Source organism: Octopus sinensis, linkage group LG10, assembly GCF_006345805.1.
Source record: "Octopus sinensis linkage group LG10, ASM634580v1, whole genome shotgun sequence".
Taxonomy (NCBI): Eukaryota; Metazoa; Mollusca; class Cephalopoda; order Octopoda; family Octopodidae; genus Octopus; species Octopus sinensis.
Window position 1 is genome coordinate 1,177,101 of NC_043006.1, and position 11,625 is coordinate 1,188,725.

Consider the following 11,625-nt stretch of genomic DNA (forward strand, 5'->3'; position numbering starts at 1 on the left):
CCTTGTGGGCAATAAAGAAATCCTAATTTCTATGCGGTTGTTTTGTTTTGTTTTTTCAAAATATTTTCCAGCAAAATATAATTTAAACACACGGGTTTATTGAAGTCATGTAACTGTGTGAGTAAGTATGCAGATTTGTGTATCTATAATATGATTAAAGGAAGAAATAATGATTTCTAACATAAGAGAGGAATGTTAGGCGATTAAAACCTTCTTTAGTAATTAGCTGCTTTTTCTCTACCTTTTTATCGATCGCCGAAGGACGAAAGACAACTTTCTTAGGTGTAAATCTTCAACTCAGAAGATAACGAAATAGCAATGATGAATTCGCCAGTCCACCATCCACCAAATATACGTAATAATTTCTGAAATAAATACTGGTTTCATATTTCGACACAAGGTTAGCAAATTTAGGATTATGAGTAAGTCGATAAGATCACCCCCTGTGCTCAACTATACATATTTTATTCACCCTGAAAGCGTAAAAGACAAACTTGACCGTGGTATGATTTGAACTCAAAATCTAGAGAACAAAAGGAAATGCTCCTTTGATTTCTGAAATTAAAAAATAAGGCTGATACAAATATATTTCATTGATGTAGATGCTTGTGTACACATGAATTAATGCAAGGGATTACGTAACTCATGTTCTTTTATTATTTAATAGTGTATATTACGCTCTGTACTCACCTAACACTCTAAAACGTAAATATTCTTTTCTACTCTAGGCACAAGGTTTGAAATTTTGGGGGAGGGGGCCAGTCGATTAGATTGACCCCAGTACGCAACTGATACTTAATTTATCGATCCCCAAAGGGATGAAAAGCAAAGTCGACCACAGCGGAATTTGAACTCAGAACGTAACGGCAGACGAAATACCGCTAAGCATTTCGCCCGGCGTGCTAACGTTTCTTATTTCTTTACTGCCCACAAGGGGCTACACACAGAGGGGTCAAACAAGGACAGACAAAGGGATTAAGTCGATTACATCGACCCCCATGCGTACCTGGTACTTAATTTATCGACCCCGAAAGGATGAAAGGCAAAGTCGACCTCGGCGGAATTTTAGTTTAGAGAGAGGGGAATAATTTCTGTGAAAACCTTTTCCTCACTTTAAAAAGTGTCAAGCACAGGTGTCGCTGGAGAGGAGAAAGAAATGGACATCTTGTATGTACATGGCTGGCCGAAGCTTAAAAAGGCACAAGTAAACAATGAAAGTTGATATTGATACTGAAGTAAATGGCAAAAAGGTCTCTGGAACATTTTGTTCTGTGGTCTGGCCCGGCAGGTGTCCCAGGGCACCACAGCCTGGATCCGGTCGTCATCCTGCAACTGTGAGTAAATTCAAGTTAAGATGCAAGCCTATGGATATGAGATGCTGGAATGTTCGAACGTTATTAGATAATGCACGTATATATATATATATATATATATATATATATATATTATCTTGTAGATGTTTATATATATATATATATATATATATATAATATATATATATATATATAGTATATATATATATATATATATATATATATATATATATATATATATATATGTTTGTTGTGCGTGCGCGCGCAAACTTAGCACAGACTGCAAAAGTAAACGAGAAGATGGAGAAAGAAGACTTTTAAATTTGCATTGATTAAGAAATAAATTAATTAATATGTCTTTCTAATTATCTAAATAATTTAGTAAGAATTCACACACTAACATAATTATATGGAAAAACAAAATTGACAAAAATGAGCCAGGATGAGTCGCTGCAATATTTCGGTTGATTTCAGTGAAGCTATACAAATACATAGGAGCAGGAGTGGCTGTGTGGTGACTAGCTTGCTTACCAACCACATGGTTCTGGCTCCGGGTTCAACCTTGTGAATGGATTTGCTAGAAGGAAACTGAGAGAAGCCCGTCATATATAGATGTGTGTGTGTGTGTGTGTGCGTGTGTGTGTGTATTTGTCGCCCCAACATCGCTTGACAATCGATGCAAGTGTGTTTACGTCCCCGTAACTTATCGGTTCGGCAAAAGAGACCGATAGAATAAGTACTAGTATTACAAAGAATAAGTCCTGGGGGTCGATTTGCTCGTATAAAGGCGATGCTCCAGTATGGCCGCAGTGAAATGACTGAAAAAACTGTTCTAATTATGATATCGCAGATGTTAGCAGAGGCAGTTCCCGTCTTATGTACCCACTTTTATATTTTCCTTTCATTTATAGATGGTCTCTGTATATTTTCTCTCTTTGAATATATACATGATTTTATGTAAAGGCCTATTGTCAGACAAGTGTAGAAACGCATATTATTGCTTAATGAATATTCAAGGACGGCTTTCCAACCGCAAGTTTCTTTCTCTCTCTCTCTCTCTCTATGTGAATATATATGAAAGAAGGTTTGAAAATGCAATTTTAAAGATATTTATTCACCTGACAGGTTTCACTTTTTTAGAAAAAGATTTTCAAAAGTAAAATGTAAAGCTTTGCATAAGATTTGTTGTGTTAAGTACTGGTTGTCACAAAAGTATTAATATATATATATACATTCTTTGATAATAATAAGAAAAATGTTAAAAACAGTTTACAAGAAAGTATTTAAGAAAATATTCAGAACGGGACTACAAAACGTATTATGAGTTCAATAAAAATCATGTTTGTTTGGTAGTATATACATACACACACACCACACACACACACATACGCCAATATTATATATTTACATATATATATAATTATATATATATATATATATCTCCTCTGTGTGTATATATATATATATATATAATTAATTAATAAGGGTGAGAGAATAGATACTATTTAATAGTATATTTATTCAACACCAAGTGCCTATTATAAAATATTATAATAATCCAGGTTTCTCGTAGCACTAGGCCACTTGGGTTGAATAATATACTATTAAATTAGTATCTAATTCTCTCACTTATTAATTAATTATAATTATGCTGCATTTATTTCTAAATGCTGTATTGTTTTCGTGAAAGTTTGGCGCGCTGTGGTTGGGGCATTTGAATTATAACGTCGGATGTAATCAATTGAACCACACGCGTATTTATCGTTATGGTAAAATCTGGCGTGTGATTGAGTGGATTTCATCCAGATAGTCTTGGCTGACGAGCTACAAATGGATTTTTTGTAAGTAATATTACATTTAATTCATTAATAGCGAAACAATTGTCCAAAATAATCTGTATTTTTGTTATTTTTACTTGCCTGTCCGTGTGAGCTACAGTCGTACTGGCTTTCATGGGAAACATGTATCTTCGTGGTTGAAACCTTTGGATTAACTGGTGCTAGAGTGAGCAATATATTGACCACTCTCTTATATTTGTTTTATATATAATATATATATATATATACACACACAGAGGAGATATATTTAAGAATTTACAAGAAATTGGAGAGGAACATAAACTATCTTTCTGACATTTTCTGTGTTGTGTGTAGCTAAGGAATGTCTGCTACTTTAAGGGACAGTGTTTGAGGTTGGTTTGTGGGGATGGGGGGAGCAATGTTGAATCAAAAGGATTTTTTTCTTTCTGGGCTAGTCTGTCATTGTTCAGTGGTGTTTGGGACTTGTCTCAGAGGTCAGAATGGTGTCAGTGTGTGTGTGTCTCTGTGCACGTTTTTATGTGTGTGTGTGTGTGTATATACATGTGCTTGTGTTCGCGTGTGTGGACAACTTTTGATTGGTCCCTGAGTTTATTGTGGTATGTGTATATGGGTCTGTGTGTGTTTTATATTTGGTAGGATGATGTGTGTGTGTATATGTGTGCACATTTATGTGTGTGTGTATGTCTGTGATTAGGATTTGTCAGGGTGTTGTGTGTGCGTATGTGTGTGTATGTGTTTGTTCGCATGCGTGTATGTGTATGTCTGTGTGTGCGTGTGTATGTTTGTGTGTTTTGTGTTGGTGAGGATGCTATGTGTGTGTACGTGAGTGTGCCTCTGAGTATGTTTGTGTCGTTATAATTGTTCTTGTGGTGAGTGTGGGACTTATTCTTTGTAATCCTAGTTCTTATTCTATCGGTCTATTTTGCCGAACCGCTAAGTTACGGGGACGTAAACACACCACCATCGATTGTCAAGCGATGTTGGGGGATAAACACAGACACACACACATGCACACACACACACACACACACGCACACACACACGCACACACACACTAACACCATTCTGACATCTAAGACCAATCCCCAAAACCACTGAACCATGACAGACTAGCCCAGAAACAAAAAATCATTTTGATTCAACATTGCTCTTCCTTCCCCCACCAACCAACCTCCCACACTGTTCCTTAAAATAGCAAACATTCCTTAGCTATACACAAGACAGAAAATGTCAGAAAGACAGGTCAGTTCCTCTCCAATGTTTTCTAAATTCTTAAATATATCTCCTTCTGTGTATATATATATATTTGTGTTTTCTTGTTTGGATTAACTATATATATATTATATATATATATATATATATATACTACCAAACAAACATGATCTTTATTAAATAAAATGTGTAAAAGTTTGGCTGGGCTTAAAAGTCATATAACGCATCACATTGCATCAATAATGAATCATTTCAGTAAGTTTTTCTGTCAATGACTTTTCGCATGTAACGAGGGTACAGCTATGATGTATGTAAATTCTTAACGTATGCAATACGTTTTGTAGTCCCGTTATGAATAGTTTTTTAAATACATTCTTGTAAACTGTTTTTAACATTTTCTTATTATTATTATCAAAGAATGTATAACTGTATTTTAATACTTTTGTGACAACCAGTACTTAACACAACAAAGCTTATACAAAGCTTTACATTTTACTTTTGACAATCTTTTTCTAAAATAGTGAAACCTGTCAGGTGAATAAATATCTTTAAAATTGCATTTTCAATCTTCTTTTATGTATATATTTCCTCTCGTGCGGTACCTTACAACTTTACTTTGTTGTGTGTATATATATATATATATATATATATATATATATATATATATATATATATATATATATATATATATATATATATGTATATATATGTGTGTATATATATATATATATACTCTTTACTCTTTACTCTTTTACTTGTTTCAGTCATTTGACTGCGGCTATGCTGGAGCACCACCTTTAGTCGAGCAACTCGACACCGGGACCTATTCTTTTGTAAGCCCAGTACTTATTCTATCGGTCTCTTTTGCCGAACCGCTAAGTAACGGGGACATAAACACACCAGCATCGGTTGTCAAGCAATGCTAGGGGTACAAACACAGACACACAAACACACACACGCATATATATACATATATACGACGGGCTTCTTTCAGTTTCCGTCTACCAAATCCACTCACAAGGCTTTGGTCGGCCCGAGGCTATAGTAGAAGACACTTGCCCAAGGTGCCACGCAGTGGGACTGAATCCGGAACCATGTGGTTGGTAAACAAGCTACTTACCACACAGCCACTCCATATTTATATATATATATATATATAATATATATATATATATATATATATACGTAAATATACATTTATATATACACTCATATATATATGAGTGTGTATATATGTATATATATATATATGTATATACGCACACACATATATTTGTATGTATATATATATATATTCATGAATACATTCACACAATTATATATACAAGTATATGCGTGTTTATATTTAAATATAAACTTATGTATGTTGTGCCAAAATTATTGAGTGAGAGAGCAATGCAAAGTGACACTGGGGTACAAATATACGAACCTCGATACACCCATCATGACTACGTGTCTGATAAGGGTATACCAGGAACATGCATCAAGACCATGTGTGAGCGACATGGTGATCTCATATCAAGATAAACAGCGCATGGCCTTGCAGGTGGGGCCTAGTTAGAAGGTTTTTCAGGTCGAATAGCTCATCAGGCTCAAAAGGTCACTGAATAAGGTTTGTTTAAGGATGATAAGCGAAAAGCTCATGTTTCCAGAGGTGAACTATTTAAACCCCAAAGAATTCCTTTCAATACATGGCTATGATGCTCCCTCACTGCTCTCGGTCGTGATATAAGATGCACATATCGTAAGCCACTAAGGGACACGCTCAACTGGTTAAGGTCAGACAATTGACAATCAAATCTGTGGTATTGAACAGGATATTTGCTGTAGCGCATCTTTTATACCAAGACAATCCCTTACGCAGTGAGGTCGATGTAATCGACTTAACATAACCCCCAAAATTTCAGGCCTTGTGCCTATAGTAGAAAGGATTATTATTATTATTAATATTATTATTATTATTATTATTATTATTATTATTATTATTATTATTATTATTATTATTATTGAGTGAGAGAGCAGTGCATGCCATCAAAGTGACACTGGGGTAAAATATACGAAGCCCACTATATCCATTATGACTACCCGTCTGATAAGGGTACACTAGGCACATGCATCACAACCATATGTGCGCGATATGGTGACCTCATATCAAGATAAACAGCACATGACCTTCAAGGTGGGGCCCAGTTAGAATTTTGTTCTGGTCGAGTAGCCCATCCCGCTCAAAAGGTCCCTGAATAAGGGTTGTTTAAGGATGTTGAACGAAACACCCCTGTTTCCAAAGGTGAATTATTCAAACCCCAAAGAATCCCTCTCAACACATGGCTATGATGCTCCGCCACTACTTCTGCTCGTGATCAGAGATGCACATATCGTCAGCCACTAAGGGACATGCTCAACTGGTTAAGGTCAAACAACTGACAGGCAAATCTGTGGTATTGAGCAGAATATTTGCTGTAGGCCATCTTTTATACGAAGACAAAACAATGTACATGATAACACTTCCAATCAGTTAAGATCAGAAGCCATAAGAGCCACTGCCTGGTACTATTATTATTATAATCATCATCATCATCATCATCATTTCTTCTTATCAACTGCTGGCCGTTGTCGACGTGTCAGTGTGCCCGCAACGAATTTGATAACCCATCCAACGAATCTGTCAAATAGAAAACGGAGCAGAAACAAGAAGCACGTTACAAATGACATTATAAGAAGCCAGAGCAACATTGATTACAGCATAAATTACATTGCCTTGCATAAATTTCATTATTTAGTGTGATTACAGTAATTTAAAATTTGATTATTTATAATATTAAAAACAAAATTCTTCATTTTTGTAATATACAACCAAATTACATTTTCATCATTGATTAATTATCTTCTGGTATTGATATGATTATGTTTGTCACTATTTCATTAAGTTGTGTGCATCATATATATTTCACACATTTCACGTGCTTCCATTTTTGCCATTCTTTGCTTTTAATTTTCTTAATTAGATTGTATACCTGTTATTGATTATAATAATGCACGCACAGACAGACACCGACTCACACACACACACACACATACACACATACATACACACACAAAAGTACGCATACCAACGCACATCTTCAGACATATCGATATGTAGTTTTTTCTTATATAACCCTAGGAGTCTTGTGAGTTGATTTGGTTCGCAGAAATTGAAAGATTCGTGTCGTTTAGTAAACACAATATAAGTTTTATGTTCTACTATTAGTTTCACGTGCTGCGAGCATGCCAGACACAATTTTTTTAACACGTCTGGTGTCCTAGCACAGTCATCAGACACTACCCATATGGCATAACGAACTAAAAGTGGGACGATAGGATGACAGAAAAGGCGAGTGAAGGCGAGAGAAGGCGAGAAAAATGTAGATATAAAGAGTAGAAAGTTGAAAAACCAGAAAAGGAAAAAGAAAACAGAAAGAAACAAAAGGAGTTGGGGTGCTTATTAGAATTATTTTCCCTTAGATCGTAAAATATAAGGCTGAAAAGATAGTAGCTTAGAGTCTGTGATAGAGTTGTTCAATCCGGAGAGCACTTTCGAATTTTCCCAAAGAACTTAGACATATTCTTACAACAGCTGAAAATTTCAGATCTAGAATTCAGTAGTGTTAAAGTCCTTAGACCTGAAAACTTTCAACCTATTATATCTACTTCTTTCTTGCCTTTTCTCGATTTTTTCTCATCCTATCGTGTGTGTGTGTGTGTACAGGACGGACTTCCATGCAGTTTCCGTCTACTAAATTCACATCGTACTGTACGGCCTTGGGCTATAGCAGAAGACATATGCCAAAGGTGGTCTGCTCTGAGGCGGAAACTAAAACAAAGCGGATGCAAAACAAGCATTTGAACTGTATATATACTACCTTCAAGAATTTTAGTCGAACCAATCGACTCCAGTACTTCTTTTAAGCAAAGTATTTATTCTATCACTCACTTTTGCCCGACCGCTAAGTTACAGGGACGTAAACACAACAAGACTTGTCAAGCGGTGGTGGAGGACAGAGACTGAAAGACACAAAAACCACCCACGCGCGCGCGCATGTATGTAGGTATGAGTATATATATGTGTGTGTGTGGAGGCGCAATGGTCCAGTTGTTAGGGCAGCGGACACGCGGTTATGGATCGCAGTTTCGATTCCCAGACCGGGCGTTGTAAGTATTTTTGGGCGAAAACACCTAAAATTCCACAAGGCTCGGGCAGGGGTCTGTGGCGTTCCCTGCTGTCCTCTTTCGCCACAACTTTCTCTCACTCTTTCTTCTGCTGGCCTGCTCGCTTAGCCAGCGAGGTGGCGTCATTTGAAGGCTAAAACAATGATTAGCGCATTGTGACCAGCGATGTGTAACAACATCTGATAGCCTGGTCGGTCACGGTGATCACGGTGATATATATATTCATATACGTATATATGGATGGACTTATGGATGGGTCTACTTATTTTTGTATACGACGATCTTCCGTTTCCACCTACCAAAGCCACCATGACTATAGCAGAAGACAATAGTCCAAGATCCTACACTGTGGGACTGAATCTGGAAACATGTGGTTGGAGAGCAAACTTCGTAGGTCACTGCAGGTCTCAGCGAAACCGTGTAAAGAAAATATCCCAAATATGATTCACATTGTACACCACTGAATGTAACTCAGAAGGTTTCACTATTTTGCTCGGGTAAGGCATGAACTTCAGAAAATCTAGTCACGCCTTCCTTGGAATATAGGCATAAATCTAGTCTGCAGAAATGAACGCAAATGTTAAAGCATTAATTGTGGCATTCCTTATTTCTATCTTAAATTCATTTATCTTTCTTTTTAATTTCGAATTCCACTGAAACCTCAATATTTTTGTGTCTCCACAATTCTCGATTTTTTTTCTCTGTTTCGGTTTATCTTCAAGAAAAATTATCTATTTGTTTGCTTTCTTCTAAATTAAAATTTAATTTGTCAAAATATTTTCGTAGCTTTGAGACAGCGACCTGTTCACAGACAAAATTCCGTGCTGCAGCGACGAAAATATTTTGGAAAATTAATTTAAATGTTGAAGTGAATCTAACGGTTTTTGTGTCTTTGAATGGCTTATATACACCTTCCATGCTGCAATTGTTTTTGTTTCAGCACACGATCTCAGATCAGGTCACTTGCTATGCAAGTACATCTTCATAATTCTAAATTCAACATTTGTTTCAATGTAATTTGAGAATAACAGAGGAAGTGAAAGCGAACGATTCTAAAACTTCTGAAAAATACGTCTCTTCTTCGATTTTCACAAAATGTGTGTGTGTGTGTGTGTGTGTGTGCGTGCGTGTGTGTGTGTGCGTGCGTGTGTGTGTGTGTGTGTGCGTGCGTGTGTGTGTGTGTGTGTGTGTGTAAATCAATAAGTGTATCTCTTGACTGCGTTCGCCAATATCTTTATATTTACGATAGCGGAATTTATAAAATGATTCATTTCTGCCGTCTGTAATAACATACATTTCTGTTAGACTTCGACGTATTTTTATTTTATTTTTCATAGGAGATACCTGACGCTGATTTACTTGGAAAGAAAACGATTGTCGATGAAAGTATGAGATGAATTCATACATGGTTTCACAATTCCAGCGTTTTACAAATCTGGTACTTCACTGGTACTTTATTAGCTCATAAGTAATAAAAGGAAATAAAAGGCAAACTGAGTCTTGGCAGGATCTGAACTCAGGGCGTAAAGACCCGCAACATATACCAGAAGTTAATTTGAAAGACGCTCTAACGACGCTGTTAATAAATTCTGATTTAGGCTGAGGTCCAGCAATTTTAAGGGAGAGTGGTCGATACCACTGGCCCTGGTGCTTGGCTGGAATTTTATTTTATCGACACCGAAAGGATAAAGGTGAATGTCGATCTTGGCGGGATTTGAACTCATAACTTAAAGAGCCGGAAAGAATGCTGCTTGTCATTTTTCGACGACTTATAGCCTCTGCCAACCAACTGCCTTTAGCCTTGTTAGGCAACTGACATAATTTCACCGGCAATGCAGCGTATCCATAACAACTAAATGACCAAACTAACCCAGATGTAAATGGCTAGAATAAGGTACTGCATTGTTGACTGATGTTTTATCGACTCCCGAAAAATAAGAGGTATCCCTAATACTGTACATTTGACGAATATTTCCTTATTTCGAAGAAGTGGTTTTAATTCTTTCCGTTGGTTGATTTTCAAAAGGTGAAATTCACATGGGCTAGATTTCCTGCGATAAACTAGCAATAACCAGTGGAACCCCTGAAGTTAAAGAACTCATTAGTTTATCAGTCCTGGTAAAATTTAAATGCAATTAGACACGATCAATAGTGACCTTGCAATCCCTTATATGTAAAGGGAACTTTCTAACCGCATAACACTTCCTTCATCCTCCATTAGTGTTAAATTTCAAATAAACTGTTGTATAATATTGATATAATTTTTAATTGAATACAAGGATCGATATTTGTAAGGAATGGTAGAGGAGAGCGAATCAACTGAAGTAAGGGCCGATACTTGTTTTATGGTTGTCAAGCAGAGTCCCCCATCGCCACTTGACAACCCGTGTTGGTGTGTTTACGTGGGCGTAACTTTGCGATTCGGCAACACACATCGATAGAATAAGTGCCTGGATTAATAAAAAAAAAGTAAGCACCGGAGTTCATTGGTTCGATCGCAGTTCTTTAAAGCAGTGCCCCAACATGGCCGCGGTCGAATGACTGAAACAAATAAAAGAAAAAAGATAGCAGAGAAATGAAAGCAAAAGTGACAGCAACAATAATTGTAGACGGGTGAAACTATGGTTCTTTATTTTGGCACTAGGGCCACAACACAGAGGGGTCACTACAAAGGCAAACACAACACCACAGTGGAGACAAAAACATAAAACGAATGAAAATGAAACGTTATATAAAAATGATAAATGAAACGGCTGCATGGGCCCCAGTCCCACGCAGTATTATTTGAACGTTTATATAAACTATTTACAATCGTTCTATCATCTTATTGTTTTTATCTTAATCTCGTTTTTTCCTCTTTTTATTTTTAATTGAGACTATTTTAATTTTTTCCTTCTTTCTTCAATAAAACAATTTTACTTACTTTTTTCCTTTTTAATATCTCATAAAAGGTTCTAAATCTTTCAGCTCCACTACAGGTGCCAATTCATCGAACTCCACCATCACTCCTGGCGCGTCAATCCCTTCTCCACATATGTCTTTTAGTCTGTTGTAGGTGTCCTTGTCGACCA